Here is a 17749-nt window from a genome sequence, read left to right on the forward strand (position 1 = left end):
AATGTGCCAGCCAGCTCTCCAGCAACCACAACCAGGATGGCTGGGTCACTGCCACTCCCTCCAAACAGTGTGTCCTGTCTCCCCGCCAAAGAGGAGTGCCTCCAGGTCTTAGCCATTCTTGGGGAAAGCAGGTCACGGCTGGGCAAAAGCAGATCCAAAGGAAAAGGCCACCACATCAAAGCTCACAGCAGGGCTGCCACAGTCTTCCCAGTAAAGGCCAGTGCCTCGACAGCTGGTGTTCCACCTGGGTGCCACATGTGACCATCTTGAAGGTCACTTTATTTCAACGTCATCTTATAAGGTTTTGAGGACTCAGTAGATGTGAGTGCTAATCCAGATTCCAACTTTAAAGTTAACAGTAGGGGCCTGGAGAGATGGCTCAGCAGTTAAGAGCTCTTGTTCTTGCAGAGGACCCGGGTTCAATTCCCAGCACCCACAGGAAGGTTCACAACCATCAATCACTCCAGTTTGAGGGGATCTGACATGCTTTTCTGGCCTCTGTAGACCACAGCATGTAATGCACATACATACATTCAGGCAAAACACTCATATACTCATATAAAATAACATTCATATAAAATAAATAAATGTAAAAACTAAAATTAATGCATACAGTTAACACTGGGACTTTTGAACAGTTAGCACCAACTGAGACCTCACAAGAGCATGTCGTTTTTCTAGAATCTTTTGGGGGCAGAATTGACACTTGAATGTTTTTTGTTCGATCTAGTCATTCCATGGCTACTTCTGTCTCCTCTCATAATCAATGTTCCAGCATCTCTTCTGGGAAAGCATCTCACCCCAGCCGCTCCAGGCTTTCTCCTGAGATCCCCGAAGGGATCGATGGTGACACCACAGTCACAAATGTCCCTCTGACTGGCAGGCACCTGTGCTGTACTGGGTGCTAAGAATTGTAAATGTCAGTCACTCTTGCATCTAAGTTAAAACCAACCACAACTGCTCCTTATGTGAGCCCCGCTGGCTCACCCTGACATGGAGAAAGACTTATTGGGGTGTGAATTGGACCAAGATCCCAATCTCATATGGATGCAGGGTGGCCGGAAAGAGCACTCATCATTCAGTCAGTCAGGCTATGTTTTCTCCCGCTTTGGACATCTCTCCCACAGAATGACAGGCACAAGGACAAGGGTTGCTGTGTGCTCTACAGCTGTATCAGCTCCCAGCAAAGTGCTTCAACAGAATCCAGGAAGTGTTCAATAAGTCAATATCGCTCCTGGAGCCCAGGTGTTGCCTGAGCTGACAAAGCAGGAAGACTCTTCAACTTGTTGAGATTCCTCAGCATCAGTATTTCCCTTAGTTATTAAATTTTTTTTACACACCAAACCCTATTCACCACGCCCAACACTGTCCAAGTCCCCAATAGGCAGCAGGTGACACTCATAGCCATTCCCTGAGACCTGTGAAGTATTTCAATTTCCCCAAAAGACTGTGATTTTTATAACCAGGTCATTAGCCTCACCCGTGACATCATTTTGACTAACTCAGAACTCACTTGAGGATTTCAGCTGGCAAACGTAAGAGAGGACAGTGACGCTCTGAAGTCACAGCTTTGTCACAGCAACAGTGACAATCTGGAGACTCAGCTCCATCACAGTGACACTGTCACAGGCCAGGGCACATGGCAATGCTTTGGAGATGCTCCAGGGCCGTGGATTTGGGTCAGGGACAAGGGAGAAGTCCTGTTAGCAGGCCTTTAAGGACCAGAGTAAGAAGAAAGGCCACGAGAGGGGAGTAGGTGTGTCCCTCTGCCACGCTTCAATCACCCAGGAGGCGTTGTTTCCCATCAGTATGGGGAAACAGTACAAAGGCATGAAGTCTCCAAAGGAAAACTTAGAATTGATGACATGTGAAAAATCACCTTTCTCCCGAGGAAGTGCCAGCCTGTGATCGGTCCAGGGGACTCGAGTTGGGGGTTGTTATGGTTTCAATATGAAATGTCTCAGCCAGTTCCATGTTTTCAGTGGTTGGTTCCCACCTTGTGGCCCTGCTTTGGAGGCTGTGGAGTCTGCAAAGAGATGGGACCTGGCTGGAGGAAGAAGGACAGAGGGGCCAGCCTTCAGCTATAACTTCGGTGGTCTCTCTTCCTGGTCTGAATTACAGGAGGGCTCTACGTCACATACTCCTACTGCTACCAACTGAGTTAGCTCAGGATCCCCCCCCTTGCCAACATGGACTGTCACTCACCAGACTGTGAGCCACACGAACCTTCCCTTCCTAAGCTGCTTTCTGTCAGCTGTCTGGTCACAGCAACACAAAAATAATGAATGCAGAAACAAGTGTTCCAACACAGGTTTTCTAGTGAGCACCTTTCTCCTCGGAGCCTAGCTCCTAAGATGAATTTTTTCTACTTCCGTACTTCAAAAAACCAAAACAAAATGAAAAGCACCTCCTTCAGCTAAGACAGCAGAAGGTTGATGGCCACAACTGAGAACAGAACCAGTCCTGCATGTCACAGGGCAAACGGCCAACATAGGTCTTCCTCTGCACTCCAGGGACACGTTGCTGCTTCTTCCTCTTGGCTCTCATGTTTTCTAGGAAGGTGGCATTGAGGCCAAGAATTATCTGCTTCACTTCTAAGCCCAACATAGATGACAAGCGACACAATTTACCAGGCCTCACAAATTACAGTTTTTAACCCCTTTCATCCCTGCATTGGCACGCAGCTGCTAACTTTAATAGCCCCTCACAAAGCAGCGAGTGTCATTATACCTGCACTAAGGTTGAAGAGTCACCCACGGGCCACAGGCTGAGTCAGTGCGAGAGCGAGTCTGAACTCCTGACTACCAAATGCCTTGCCCTCATCCCACTGCGGGAGCATGTCATACTTGAAGCTGGTGACTCCAGCTCAGTGCCTTCTTGTGGGAGGCCAGCTCCCACCTTTTAAAAGGGTTCCTAGGAGGAGGAGAGAGGGATCAGAAACTTTTAGATAGAAAGTTACTGAAGCAGTGAAAGACAGAAACACAGGATAACTTCGGGAGGACCTGGATCAAAACCCAACAGTCCCTTTTGCCGCTTCAAAGGGGCTTTTTATAACAATGCCAAGGAGCGAGGCAAAAAGACCTCCCCCTTGCTAGATCAAAGCATACTGCGCAGCCAAGTGTAGACCCTTCCAAACACCTGGTAACCAGCCTGTGGTCAAATCATCCCCTTATGCAGCCCTGCTGGGTAAAGCAAGCTCAGATTCTCGGACCCTGAGTAAGTTCTCACAAGGAAACCTCTGTGGGTCTCTACACCTTCTCTATGGTCTCATTTTTATTCTATAGCCATCAAGGTTGTTGTAACCTAGCAGAGGGAGAAGATGGAAGGGGTGCGACTTGAACACTCTCTCGTATTGGAGAATATCTGAGGAGCTAAGATACCAAGAATTTCAGCTTTGGATGCTCAGCAAGCAGGGCTTGGTCCGTATTCATTCTCTTGTCAAGATGATTTTATACAATAAAAAAAAAACAGCACAAGGGCTGGAGCTGGGACTCAGTGGGAAAGCCCTTGCCTAGCACTCATGAGACCCAAGGTCAGTGTCACGGATTGTCAAAAATCAAAGGAAAACAGACAAAATAAGACAAAACTGTACAGCCTAACCCAACAGCACTGAGGAATAACAGCACCTAACACGGGAAAGAAAGAGTGGTTTTCCTTTCCTTAAAGAAGGTAACGCCTTAACTGACCCTAACTAGGGATTCACACATCCAAGATGCTAGGAAAAGAGGATAGCATGATCAAAAGTGAGCAAAGAAGAACACATTATATGCAGGGAAGTACAAATAGTTTGGTACGTTCAAGTATAAGCCAGGGAGTGGTGGACAGGGTGTTGGCAGAGATAGACAATACGGGGCAGGTCTATCTAGTATACATAAGTTCCATGTTCAATCCATTCAGTGTCTTATACCAGATCTGCTCCTGGACCCTGTACGGCCTCATCCTCCCGCCTCCATTCTAGTACAGAGCATCAGTTGCCGACACCTGGCACTCTGAGGCCAATGATGGCATAGGCTCAGATAATCAGCCTTCCTGGCTTCAAGTTTACATTGAGACCCTGTGTCAAGGGCAGTCGTGTGGGGTGGTGGTGGTGGGGGGTTGTGGGAGGTGGGGACTTACTTGTCAACTACTGTTATGGTTTGGATCTTAAATGTCATTAAAGGGCATGTTAAAGGTTTGGTCCCCAGCCTATGGTGCTATTGGTCAGCAAAGGAACCTTTAGGAGGTGGAGCCTAGTGGAAGGAATTGGGTCACTGGGGGGGGGGGGGGGGCTGTGTGTCCTTGAAGAGGACAGTGAGACTCCAGGCCTTGACTCACTCTTCGCCTCCTAGGTGCATGGGTGAGTGGCTTTGTCCCACTGCCCACAGTGATGTCCCTTCTTGGCCCAGCCCCAAAGCAACTGGCCATATGACCATAAATAAAAATCTCTGAGCCAGAATAAATCTCTCTTCTCTTTATAGTCTCTGTCTCGAACATTTTGTTACAGTGAGGAAAAGCTAAAGCCAGATATTAAATGAAAACTTCAGTTTTGTTGCTGTTGTTACCCTTCTCTGGTCTGAAACCTGGTCTAACATTCCACGCCGGGGCTCACTCAGATATCTCAACAGAAAAAGAAATGGTCCCTCTCTGAAAGCAGAAAAAAATACTGCATAGCATTGGGACATTTTACATGGTACCGTTCTGCCATGAATATAAAATCTGCCACTTCAGAACAGTGTGGTCCCTCTCAAATGTCACCTTGCCTTGGAAAGCTAACCTGTACTTAGTGTATTAATCAAATGCTATTAAATTAGTGAATATTTATCTTTTTATATATCATCAAGACAAGCAAAATGGATATATTTCCAGGGCAACATTGTGAATTTATATGTAAAAACACAAGCACAGACCTGATAATCTGTTTTACTCATCCATCTCAACCTGGAGTGTTGGTCATAGCAACTGTCATATTCAATAAACAACTATCTGGCCAGGTGGCAGTGGTGCATGCCTTTAAGCCCAGCACTCATGAGGCAAAGGCAGGTAGATCTTTGTGAGTTCGAGGCCAGCCTGAACTACTGAGCTATTTCCTGGATAGCCATGGCTACACAGAGAAACCCTTCCCTGAAAAACTAAATAAGTAAACAAATAAACATCTGTTGAACATCTAATACAGTCCTAAAAGAGACACGACCTGAGTTTCCGCTACAGAAAGTCAGTCTGTAAATGGATGCATTCAGCTACCAGAATCACAAGGACGGGTTTGAGGACATGCACAGAGGAGGCTGGATGAAGGCAGGTTACTCCCTTGTCAGCACGGTGTCCTTGGCCATGCACTTAGGTCACACTTATCAGTGGTATTATGCTGTCATGGGATAAAAACCCATATCACAAAGCAAGGTGCCAGATATTTATAATTCCTAGAACCTCTTCCCAGAGCCTGTCTCCCTCCATACCTGCCGTGTGTTCTTGGACACACCTGCAGCAAAGGCTTGTTATCACAACCTGGAACAGCCTTCACTTTGAAAGCCCTCAGAACCTGTCAAGTTACAGAACCTGTGCAAGTCTATAAAACCCAGCCCTTGGGAGGTAGAGACAGGAAGAGCAGGAGTTCAAGACAGGCTCGGCTGCCCAATGAGGTCGTGGCCAGGACACGCTGCATCACACGGTCTAAATACCAATAAAAACCAATCCAGTGGTTGGATTAGAACTGAGGGAAGGTGCCAGAGTTCACTGGGTGCCAGTCTTTAGGGAGGTGTTTGAACTAACATTCCCAACTCCTAACAACAAGAAGAGGTGAGGCAAAGGGCCACCGTTGGGTTCCAGTTTCTAGCGTGACGCTGGAAGCTAGATGCTGCTTCGTTTTCTTAGGACGTATTTCTTTCTCCTGTGTGTGCATACAAGTGTGCATGTGCTATAGACACACGTGGAAATCAAAGCTTTGACAACTTGCAGTTGCTCCTTCCAGAGTATTGGGGACTAAAGGTGGGGGAAGGTGTGTTCAGTCCCTAGGCAACCTGTGTACAGCTAGATGCCTCTGGTGATAATTGAAGGGAGATCTGGAACTAGCAGAAACATTTGGGGAAAGGAAAAAGTTAAGCTTAATTGGCACATCCGCCAGGTAGTCTGGACACTTAAGTCTGTTCTTAGAGAGTACAGAGGTATCTCTGATAAGGTACTTCCTCCGTCTGGGGATGGACCTGGCCGGATGCTGCCAATGATGATAATTACAGGGAGACTTGAACTGGGGTTCTGGCTGTGCATAGCTGTCAGCGCACAAGGTTATCTAAATATTCCTTTAGCAGAGGGGAAATTGGTGCCCAATAAATCATGGGAAAGCTACAATAGCACACAAGAAACTCATAGCAGGAAACGGCTGATAATCAAAAGCCAAATATCACCAAGGCTCCTTGAACCTCAGCTTGACCTCTGGAAGGCCCCTCGGCTTCTTCCAGGTATTAGGTTTGTCATAATCAGCTGAAATCCTACTTTGTATATCTTTGCGGCTTGCAGCGCCAGAGACTGAGCTCAGGTGTTCAGCCTTGATGGCCATCACCTTCATGCTCTGAGCCATCTCATCAGGACTCCTAGCTGATTTCCAGAGCTTAGTAAGTGTTCCCCCAGGGCCCATGGTTTTCAGACATGGTCACCAGTGTTAGTGGGGCTTTTAGGAGTTGTGGCCCAGCAGAAGGAAGTTAGGTCATTGAGGGTGTGCCCTTGAAGGAGAACCTGGCCGCCTCTCCTTGTCTCTGTGCCCCAGCCATCATGAGGTGAGAAGCTCCCTCTCTCATGCTCTCCTCACTGTGATGGGCTTGGCTGCCTCATCACGGGTGCAAAGAAACAAGGGTCAACCGACTGTGCATTGAGATTGTCAAAACTGTGAGCCCAAATAAACCTTTCTTCTTTTCAAGACGATTCACCTCAATTATTTGTTACAGCAACACAGACTAACACCCCACCCCTGCTCACCTCATCGTTCCAAAGCCAGAGTGCTGGTATTGTGTTGCACTCATACCTGCCTCGTCCATTTGTCTAGTTAGTGGAGAAACGAGATTTGGAGCACATATTTTCTCATCTGTGGAAGTTCACAGGTGAAGGACTGAACACTTCAATATTGACAACGGACAGAAGCTGTCAGTCAAGCATCCCAAGGACTAGGAATGTAGAAAGGGGGAGACGCTGGTCACAAGAGATGAGGAAGGCTTTGCACTGAGCTCGTCATTAATAATCCACACAACACTGACTGTGACCGTCCTCTGTGCCTCTGTGTCTGGTGTGCTTACTATCTGTCCTGAGGGATGCTCAACGCCCAGACTTTTAACAACTGAGTGGTTGGGGAGAGGTGAGTGTGTTGTTGGGTACGCCATTTCTATCCACTCAGATGAGAATTCAGCTTGTCCTAGTGGGTGTGCATCTGAGAAAATAAGGAAAGCCATCTGATGATCTAGACGAGGAAGCAGACTTCAGTCAAGAGACCACAGATCTTTAGCACGTGTGTTCACACACGTAAGCATGGACACACACACTCATGTTCATGCTTAGGCATCTGCAGGACAGAAGCTTGGAGTAAGGTGACCTCCAATAATGGGAGGATATGAAAAAACAAACACATTTTATACCTAATGGCACCAAGGAGGTTTGGCTTAATCTTTTGAGATAGATAAATAAAATAGTAATAAAACATGTATAGAGCCCAAGAAATTTTGACCTTCACCCCTATCTTTTGTTCCATCCAGATTCCCTCTTGTTTCCTATATCGTTCCATGTGCTCCTTATACTGCTAAATGATTTCGTTACTATGGAGACAAGAAGATCTGCATAAAGCCCAAACACGATGTCAAATTACGAAGTGCTTTGACTTTGTCCCACAGCTTCAGAAGAATACAAGGAGAAATGACCACATCCCGATGTTGCAATGTGCTTAGATAAACACGTATCACAAATGCATCTTCTTTGGCAAGGGTGGATATGGGGACAGGCATGTGTGATTAATGAATTAATATCTCACAGATATCATTCTGAATGAAAATCAAGCTTGCTTAGAAAATTCCAGGCTTGTAAAATCATCTTCGCCAAGAGTTACGGCCAGCAGAGTTCAACCCTCACACACTGTCTGCCTTGTTTGTGCAACACACACATCCTAGCTTCCTAGATCTGCTTAACAACTGCACAGACATCTCAGGGGGATTCTTTTCCAGTAACTTCTTGAATGGAGATAAAGCACAGAGGAGTCCTCCTCTTGGAGTTCTTTTCCAGCCTTTGTCCTCCCAGTTTCCCCACTGGAGAGCGTGTTCTCATCCCCAAAGCCAAGTTTTGCCTTCAGACTAACACATATGTCCCTGATGTCATCTTTTGGCCTTGCGTCTGTATATGATTCAGCGGTAGTGGAATTTGCTGTAATACTCTGAAATCACTTATTACACTGATAGCTGGGGAGGGGGCAAGAGGGGAAAGCCTGGGAACGCACAACCAAAGCTCTACCGAGGCTGCTGATTTGTGGGAAAGCCACCAATCTGTGAGAACCCCTTCGACAGAAAAGACAGAACGTGACAAAGTGGGAGGAATGGGGGGGGGGGGGGTCAGCTGCTCTGCTCCCGGCCTCCAGCTCTCCCCCCCGAGCTCTCTCCCTCCCCCCAAATCATTCTCAAATGTATCATCACGGCCCTAGGGAACATTCCTGTCGGGTAACGAGAAAGCGTAATTATATGCTTCAGAGCGGTTGAGGTTTTTCTCCTATTTTCAAAACAATGAATATCTTGTGGAAAGATAGCACAATTTGTGAATAAGCTGGAATTCTTTCCCTGGAGTACATAGACAGTTGTTTGGAGGGGAACCCAGAAGACAGCTCCATTAATGATTTTATTACTTGGACAATCTAGCCACATTGTTCTATGGTACACCTAGGAACAAGCTTCTGAGATCACAATCACACACACACACACACACACACACACACACACACACACACACACACGCATGCACGCACACACACACACACACACACACACACCGAGAACACACAATCTCTCTCCTACACACACACACACACACACACCGAGAACACAATCCCTCTCTCTCTCTCTCTCTCTCTCTCTCTCTCTCTCTCTCTCTCTCTCTCTCACACACACACACACACACACACACACACATTGTTTATAAGTTCGCAGGACCCACAGCATGAAAAACTCAAGACTGACTTTCACAGACTATATTCTTCTTCACTCCTGTATTTCTACTTCTCACTTCCAACGTGGCTAATGAAAGTGTGGGCAAAGTTTTATGAGTCTCCATGTGTTCCTTGGTGGCCTCCGTAGATATAAAATCAGAGTGAAACTGCAGGAGTGTGCAGCAACACACAGTTCCAGTGGCAGAGGGTCTTTCCTGCGATTATCATACCAACATTCTTTAAAGTCCAGTTAAAAAGTCACAGACAACAGTTGTTCCTAGGGCTAAAGGAAACAGCATTCAGCATTTCAAAAATGCCGATCCTTTCAACGTTTCTGTCTACACAGCACTGGCATCCGATTCCACAGGTAAAGAAACCAAATCCCAATGAGAGTCATAGGTTCCCTAGCTCAGTCTTTGTTCAGACTGACTCTGAACCCAGATTGTCCTCTTCCTGATATCTCAGGCCACCTTCCCAGGAAGGCTGAGTTGCTTCTACAGTCCCAGGTGGGTGGGGCTGGAGAGATGCCCAGCGATGAAGAGCATTCATTGCTCTGGGGAACGACCTGAGCTTGGTTTCCAGCACCCACATCAGGCAGCTCACAATCACCTGTAACTTCAGCACCAAGGGACCCGACGCCCTCTGCTGGAATCCTCAGGAACCTGCACTCACATGCACATACCTGGACACAGAAACACGGATACACAGAATTACACACAATTCTAAATATAATAAAAATAAAAACAGATCATTAAAATATCATGTAAGTGTGATCACTAGTACCCTAGGGTGCTACACTCAGGTTACCCTGAATTCAGCAAGCTTTCACATAAAAATGTAAGTATTTATGTGAAATGCTATTGTGTAAGGCTCAGATTACAGGTATGTACAACCATCCCTGGATCTTTTGTTTCTTAGGAAAAAATCCCAGCCATGTGGGGAAAATGTCATAGCAGATGGAGCATATCTTGTCCAGACCCTGTCTGTGTTCTCACAACTGAGCATGATCTTCATATGGAACCCACTCACTGGTGGAAAAACAAATGAGTTCTGTAGTTGGACTTTTCTGTCCCACCTGCCAGCTCCCAAATCATGACACAGAGACTTATTATTAATTATAAAAGCTTGGCTGATAGCTTAGACTTGTTTCTAGCTAGCTCTTAGAACTTAAATTAACCCATTTCTATTAATCTGTGTGCTGCCATGTGGCTTGTGGCTGTTACCTCTCCTCCTGCATGTCTTGCTTCCTCTGCATCTGGCTGGTGCCAACACCTTCTTCCCAGCATTCTCTCTGCCCCCCAAATCCTTCCTAGCTATTGGCCACTCAGCTTTTTATTAAACCAATCCAAGTGACATATCTTTACACAGAGTAATGAAATATTTCACAACAGAGTTCCCTGAAGTATCACAGAGGATTTCTGAAATGGAACACAGTTGGGGTAGGACACACTTAGAACCAACTTAGTTTTCTGACAGTCTCTTTACCTGGACAAACAGTGAAAGAGGCTGAACCCTGGCCAGGTGGCCTTTGCTCTCCCTCATTCTGTGCCTGCTCTGCATTTGGACAAATGAAAAGTTAGAAGAGCCAGAAGTAAACTTCATAGTCCTCCTCAGACCATTAGACAAGCATAAAGACAACTCCAGTCTACATTCATATTACTTTTATTATTAGTCATCTCTTGACTATGTATGAGCATTTTTATTAGGTACCTGCTCTGCACCAGGCACTTTCCTAAATCACAGAAACATGGTATTAAAAAGACTATTCCCAGAGCATACATTGTTCTGTAAAACCCATCTAGCAGATACAGCATGGTCTTCATGTCCAATGAGTACAAACAATAAAAACCCAATCACTGAGGAAGATAAGCCATTAGCCTTACCATTCTTAGCTACAAGCAGTGTGTCCATTGAAATGTCCAACTCAATCCATGTCAGCACAGTTGTCCATACCACATCATAAAAAAACAAAACAAAAAAGCATAAAACTGTGGCATAAACATGGATGCCCTTTTCCCCCCATGTGACCCCAGTCAGAAAACAATGGTATAGAGATTCATTCAGTACTGCTTTGCTTTCAGTCTACAACATACCATATTTGGGCACTCTTCTGAAAGCCATTGAATGAAGCCATGTTGAACAATGAAGCAAAGACCAGATCACAAAGAGATACAAAAGCCACTAAAAAGAGTGCTTGCTTAGAAGAGCACTGTCCATGGTCAAATGATCCCAGCTGTGTTCTATGGTGGTTTCCAGCCAGCTGCACATTATAACCACATGGGAGATTATTTTAAGTGCCAATATCGGCACCCTTGTCTCAGAATGTCTGACAGTTATTTAACTGGGGATGGAGCCAGAGCACCCTTAAATGTGAAGTTCCCTTAAATGGTCTAAAATGCGGCCAACCAGGTGTGGTCACCCATTCTTATCTGTGGAAGGAGCTCCCTGTAGTTTTTGGCCCCTAAAAATCACTTTCATTGTTTTACTTTTTTCTTACCACCAAAGTGACATCTGTTCGCCACAAAGAACACTGTAAACACAAGAAAGAAACATCACTCCAAATCCCACCTCTCACAGCTTTCTCCTGCCAACATTTTGGTGTGTTTTCTGTCTGAGGCAAGTGTTGGTGCTCTTTTATTGCCCCCAAGAGGGAAGCCAATTTTTAAAATCAATAATAAACGTCAAAGAATTATCTAGTATCAGAGTTGTCAATTATTTTGCCTGTTGCTATAGACAGTCTCTCAGCCCCCCCCACCACTATAGCAGTTTCCTAGTTTTATTAATAAATAAAGCTCAGGAGCCAGATATTAGGGTTTAAACCTGATAGATCCACAAAGCAATGGAGAAAATATCAGTAGCCCTCCTCTCCACCTTCTCAGATTGAAAAGGTCTGAGAATCTTTCCAAGCCCCTCCTTCCTCTCTGTGTCTCTCTATCTTCATCTGAGTCGGCCAGAAAACTCTATGGTTTATTCCAGCCTGCTGAATGTGGACTCCACCCTCTGAATCAAGGTTTAATTCCTATGGCTGTCTTAGAGCGATGATACAAACAAATCTCCCTGCAACACCCTACATGCAGAAATGGGGTGGCTTTGTTCAGCCAAGCGTGTTTACTTGAAGGATAATTTTAGTTAAAAGGACTGACTGTCGTTCTCCTTGTACCTGACTTTCTTTTCTTTCTTTTTTTTTTTTGGGGGGGGGGGCGGTTCGAGACAGGGTTTCTCTGTACAGTTTTGGAGCCTGTCCTGGAACTCACTCTGTAGATCAGGCTGGCTTTGAACTCACAGAGATCTACCTGCCTTTGCTTCCCAAGTGCTGGGATTAAAGGCATGTGCCACCACCGCCCAGCTGTACCCTTCACCAGTGGCAGAGAGTCACTACTCTCAGGGACTGTACTTTATTCTCCAAAGAGACTGTCAGAGGTGAGATCTGTAGAGTATCACACCGCCTGCAGGACATGAGTCTGTCTTTTCCTGTGTGTGCAGAGCTCTAAACTCTATGCAGAATACAGGACCTTGGAGGAATATATATATATATCATGTTATTTTAGCTTCACATGAAGATGCTTTACCAAGACTTCACATCAGCTGCATATCACCAGCCTATATGAGGACATCCTAAGAACAGCTCCCGGAAGCTGACTGTCACGTCTGTTATGAAAGTATATGCATTATTATGCTAGACAATCCTTGCCACTTGGTTCTCTTTAAGAAAATCCACAAAAATGTTCAGGAAAAGAATTACAGTTTTCATGTGTGTCCTTCATCTCAGGGGCCTCACTACTCTTAATTATTTGTTTCCATCTTTTCTTTGGCTGCTAGGAAACTCAGTAAAATTGTAGCATCACCTAGCAATTATACCCAACCATGGTACGCGTTTGTGAACTTCTCCCTAGCCCTGCCTGTACGGTGGGTCTACCTTCAATCTCTCCTTAACTACTGAGCTTTAACTTTCAAAGTTAAATGTATGTGTGAGTGTGTGTGAGAGAGAGTATGTGTGATTGGATGTGAGTGTCTGAGTGTGTGTGTGCGGTGTGCGTGTGTGTGTGTGTGTTTGTGTGTGTGTGTGTGTGTGTGTGTGTGTGTGTGTGTGTGTGTAGTCAAAATAAACCCCTTCTCCCTAAGTTGCATCCTGTCAAGTACTTGGTTATAGCAACAAGAAAAGTTAAGCAGTACATAAAATGTAACAAGGAAAAAGAGAAAGAGAAGGGTGTGGAGGGAAATAAAAGGGGAGTCTTGCAGAAGCAGAGATGCTTAAAAACTGACTGCAAAACCCTGAGCTACAGAATGTGTTAGGAAAGGACTGATCACCTTGTGTCTGACCTGGCCAGTCAGTGAAGAGTTAAAGGGGCCCCAGACAAAAATAAGGCCTTATGCATTGCCCACATGTATATATGCTGTGGTGGGGGTGAGGGTTGCTGTGTAACAATACTTTTACTAGGGAGACCCACACACACATCGACTCACTCCAGAGAGGGAGTTCACCACAGACCAAAGGACAGATACCACCAGGTCCAACTTGGTGAACCAATGAGTTTTATTGGTCTTACTTAAAGGAACATACGTGAGGGATTACTTACTTTTAGTAAGGAGCAGAAGTAACTGAAAGACAGTTATAAGCCCAACCCGGCATGGGTGACAGCTCACAAAGCTCGGAACCTGGAACACACTGTACAGCCTGCAGGCAGCTCAACAGGTTGGAGAGTGTCCTCTCCAGATGCCTCAGCTGATCCAAACCTCTTCCAGGCAGCTGGTCTGGTCTCAAAATCTTCTCTGCCCCTTTGCTAATGTGAGAATCCTCTTTGCAGAATGGCTCTTCTTACCCTGGCAAGGAGGGGGCCTGAAGAATCCTGTTGGTTTCAGGGACTTCCTGGAGCTTCTTGAGTTGTTTACCTTCCTGTTTAAAGAGTCCCCCTCCACCATGGAATGTTTCAAAGTTGGAGGAAACTGTTTCACAAGAGGAGAGCTCTTCTGCATTTTTTTAAAGTTCGTTTCATCTGTTCTTCGTGGTTAACACTTTGAGGGAGGAACCATCAACATTTCCATTCTCAGATGAAAAACAAAAATCAGAAATACAGAAAAATGGAGTAACTTTCTGGTTAGTCAGCTTTCCATCATTGTCACAAAATCCCCAAGAATACCAACCTTGCGGAGGATGGGTTTCTTTGGCTCCGGGCTTCATTCCATGGTCACCTGGCTTCGTTGTTTTTGGCCTGTGATAGGGCAGAACACCATGGTGGGGAGGGTGCAGCCGAGCAAAGGAGCTCACCTCACAAAGGACAGGGGCCAGGGAGAAAGCAGCAGAAGGAGCCAAGGAACAAGATTTGGTCCTCCAAGGCACGTTCCTAAGTACAATTCCCTACTTGAAGTACACTTCCTAAGTGACACGTTTCCCACTCAGTTAAGAACTCAATATCCCATTAAATTATGAGCTCATGAATGAACTGATCCACTGATGAGGTCACAGCCTTCAGGATCCACTCACTTCGCAAAAGCCCGGTACACACTACGCACTGTGTGCGCTGAGCACAAAGCCTGCCTCACATGAGCCTGGGGCACCTCCAGATCTACCCTAAACGCTCATCCTCGTCTGCGCTGGGAGTGATGAGGCCGGGTTGAAAACCCAGATCTGTTCGCTACAGCTCACAGCCTGTAGTAAAGGTTAATTTGCTTCTATTTAAAAAATGGACTGTTAACCGTCTGAGAAATCAGAACTCTAGAGAGCCCTCTCCTCACATTGACAAGTCTCCCGTCTGTCCTGTTCATCTGTGTGTGGTCAGGGTGACTTTCACTTTGGTCTCTTTCTACCTCCCAAGGAAAGGAGAGCAAACTGGGGGAATTGGTCAGACTGGCTGGCTGGAAGAGCACGCAGGAAAGCCAAGGGACAAAGGGAAGGCTGACGGGACAGAAGGAAGGGAGTGAGGGATGGCGGCACAGACAGGAAGGGCCTCTCACAAAGAGCTCAAAACTTGACTGAGGGCCAGGGAAAAACAAAGAGGATCTTGGCAGGAAGCCTGGCCTGAGAAGTGGCAAGAGCCCGCAATAGCACCATGCTCAGAGAGAGACGAGGTTCTGAGGGGAGATGGGGGGAGAGAGAGGGAGGAGGGAGAGGGGGGGAAGAGGGAGAGAGGAGGGGGAGAGGGAGGGAGGGAGAGAGAAAGAGGAGGGAGGAAGAGAGAGGGGGGAGAGAGAGGGAGGGAGAGAGAGAGAGAAAGGGAAGGAGGGAGGGAGAAAGAGAGAGGAGGGAGGGAGAGAGGAGGGGGGGGGGGAGACACAGAGAGAGACACAGAGACTCCAGCACCTTTGCCTGCCCTTAAACCTCAGCTCACCAAGCAAACCCAACTTGATATGTGAGATATGGAAGACTGAACTCATCTCTATTTTTAGGAAGGACTTTCATCTCCAGTTGTGCAGTCGTTATACAGAATCTTAATTCCCCAGGCTCTCTAGGATCCTAGTAAAACTCGGTATTTTACAAACGTCTCTCTGTCGTAGGGGAGCTTTATCCTAATGCAGAGATCAAGCTGGCTCTTAGGTGCTAGTGGACAGCTGCGCAGTGCAAAGGGGGGGGGGGGCTAGTCACCAGCGCACGGATGCTGGCCACGTCGCTGGGCACTTCCGTTCACTCTAGAGTGGAGCTCGTTTTTCCCCTTTGGTGGGGGACAGAATCTCTGTTTCATCTGTTTTGTCTTTTTTTTTTTTAAATCACCCCACCAGTCATTACACAGCTGGTCTTAAAGTCAAAAGATTCCATTCAGGAAAGCACCCGACAGCCCAGCATGAAGACCCCGAGTGAAAATAAGTCAATTCACTCTTCCTCCTTCTGTGGATTTTGAAATTATTCAAAACTGCTGACAGGTTTCAAGAGGAATGAAAAGAATGTCCACCTACCTCCCACCTAGATAGACTATTGGGTGATATTCTGCCACAGCTCTGCCTCCTGCCTGTGACACACACGTCCTCGGTCTTTGCCAAACTTTTGAACCTGTAGAGAGGTGGCTGCAGATGTTATCACCTTTCACTCTACTTAAGTTCCTTAAAACAAAGACATATTCTTTGATAACCACAGTGTAATCATCATGCTGGTAAAAACGTTCCTGAGATTCATTATCTAGCATAGGATACATTCAATGATGCCATTGTATCTGAGCTCTGCCCTGATTATCTAGCATCTTGCCAAGAACAATGGTAGTTGGTTCTTGTTGTGGTGGGTTTTTTTTTTGTCTGGTTAGTTTGGTTTTGGTGTTTTGAGACAGGGTTTCTTTGTGTAGCCTTGGCTGTCCTAGAACTTGTTCTGTAGACCAGGCTAGCCTCGAACTCAGAGATCCACCTGCCTCTGCCTCCCGAGTGCTGGAATTAAAGACGTGCACCCACCACTGCCCGGCTTGTAGTTGGTTCTTACAGCCCTTTAGGCTCCTCCACTCTTCTCCCCACTCAGTCTTCTGCCCCCTTCAATCCTCTAATAACACTGCTTGAAACTCCAGGTCAGTTGTTTTGTGGAATACGCTCACTTTGGATCTCATTAGTCGTTTCCAGTAATCACATTCATGTTAAGCAACAGAAATATTATTACATTGACTCACATAAAATGGTTATTTTTGTTGATCGAAATCCAAAATTTTATATAGTTCAAGTTAATGAATACAGGCTATTGTGTCCTTCCCCTTACATGTCATCAAGAACATACAATGCTCACTGGGCTGTAATTGATGATAATAAGTTTGATCCTATGGTTAAGTATGCATTAGAATTTACCACTGTCTTACTCTCTTTTGAATTAATAAGAACTCTGTGGGGACTGTGTGAGTACCCTCTTCCCCAGGCTCCCATCTGGTATTTCATCACTCACTGATGACTATTGTCTATGCGGTAAAAGTAATGATTTTTTGTTCCTGTGATTGCTTACACATTGTCTAGGTGGCATCTTCTATAAAGCATTATACCTCCACGCTGTTTACAGAATCTTTGTTTGTTTTTTCAAGACAGGGTTTCTCTGTGTATTGCCGGCTGTCCTAGAACTCACTTTGTAGACCTCGAACTCAGAGACCTGCTTGCCTCTGCCTCCCAAGTGATGGGATCAAAGATATGCACCACCACACTTGGCTACAGAACCTTTTGTAGATAGAGTACATGTATTCTTTTTCATTTACTATGCCACATAATTCATTCTTACCATTAGCCCTTATAATGTTTTCCACATTTAAGATGCTTTGAAAAAATCACCAAGTTGCCATTACCTTTCTAATGCCAGGACATATCCCCTCATGATGTGTGTTATCTGCCAGATTTGAACCTGGAGCTCCCAAGGGGCAACTCAAAAATTGCTCATTTATAATCCTGGATTTTATGTTGTTTCTGCCTTACCTCTTCTAGATACATCCTCAATAAAAGAATTATAATTACCTTATTTTTTGGTTTATGTTTCCTTCCTCTCTCCTGTTCTTTCTCTAAGTTTCTCTTCCTTTCCCTTCTTTTTTCTTTCTGGTTATTTGTTTTTCAAGTCAGTTTTGAGTAACTGCTCTGTCAGACCATGTGATTAGTACCATCCCAACCTCAGTCTATTAAGATGCAAAGAGATCAAATTCAAAGTTATAATTCAAAATGAGCCAA

At 45.6% G+C, this 17749-nt stretch overlaps 1 long non-coding RNA gene across 2 annotated transcripts; it reads right to left on the bottom strand.

Annotated features, from left to right (window-relative positions):
* Positions 1 to 8961: 8961 nt before the first annotated feature.
* LOC128118172 (uncharacterized) lies at positions 8962 to 16332 on the bottom strand. 2 transcript variants are annotated; one of them, XR_008221037.1, is made up of 4 exons: positions 16031 to 16332; positions 11026 to 14352; positions 10628 to 10696; positions 8962 to 9824 (listed from the first exon to the last, which is right to left on the bottom strand). It is a non-coding gene; the product is annotated as an uncharacterized LOC128118172 (long non-coding RNA). The 2 variants fall into 2 exon arrangements; XR_008221036.1 differs by lacking the exon at positions 16031 to 16332 and having other exon boundaries at positions 11026 to 15135.
* Positions 16333 to 17749: the final 1417 nt, after the last annotated feature.

The sequence above is a fragment of the Peromyscus californicus genome, unplaced genomic scaffold (genome assembly GCF_007827085.1).
Source record: "Peromyscus californicus insignis strain IS unplaced genomic scaffold, ASM782708v3 Scaffold_22__1_contigs__length_63687245, whole genome shotgun sequence".
NCBI lineage: Eukaryota > Metazoa > Chordata > Mammalia > Rodentia > Cricetidae > Peromyscus > Peromyscus californicus.